Below are 1,004 nucleotides of genomic sequence, written 5' to 3' on the forward strand. Positions count from 1 at the left end.
GAAAATTATTATAGGTACATTAAAACCTTCCCCGTGACTCAACCAATTTATTAGTGAAAAGTGGAAACCGTATTAAAATAATTAGAGTTCTTTTCGGGATATGCTCGTACATACAAAAAAGGGGCAGTCTTTCTCTATTATATTATGCATGTTATATACATATAAATCTTCCTCTTGAATCACCCTATCAATGAAAAAAAACCGCATCAAAATCCGTTGTGTAGTTTTAATTTTTAAGCATACAGACAGACAGCGGGACTTAGTTAAGATTAAGATTTATTATAATTATTTTTTAATTTGAATATTTTCTATTTGTTTGTGTCCATTAGCAACCATTAATAAACAAATATTTTTATCGTAAATCTCAAAATTCCCGTTTGAGCACCTCCCACGGGTGTTTCTCTTCTATATTATGCATATTATATACAATTAAACCTTCCTCTTGAATCAATCTATCAATTAAAAAAACTGCATCAAAATCCGTTGCGTAGTTATACAGATCTAAGCATACAGAGATAAAAATGGACTTAGTTTTATAATATGTTAAGACTAGCCGACCCGTCACAGCTTCGCCCGTGATTGGTTGTTTATTTTGCCTCCAGACCTTGATATGTATAATTTTTTATTCAAATTTTATCGTTTAATGTGATCGGCAAGTAAATATAAAAAATGGTTAATGAAAACGTATTGAAATGTTTCTAGCGGTAATAATGATAAATATATTTTTATCAAAAATAGCTGATCCCGTGCACTTCGTTGCCCGTTAATTGTAGGTACCAACTCTATATGACTCAAACTTTGTTCAATTCGTTATTAATAATCGGTGTATGGTGTTCAAAACTTATCTTTAACTTTTCCGTGGCCCGGAATAAAAATTCTGGTTCGCAGCAATATATTATCAGGTAGGCAATCTACCTGCGGTAGATCGCAGACCCCGTGCTGTTTGTACGTAAGTGTATGATTTAACTCTAAAGTATCAAAGTTATACAAAGTTTGTCATTTTT

Source organism: Acyrthosiphon pisum, chromosome A1, assembly GCF_005508785.2.
Source record: "Acyrthosiphon pisum isolate AL4f chromosome A1, pea_aphid_22Mar2018_4r6ur, whole genome shotgun sequence".
Taxonomy (NCBI): Eukaryota; Metazoa; Arthropoda; class Insecta; order Hemiptera; family Aphididae; genus Acyrthosiphon; species Acyrthosiphon pisum.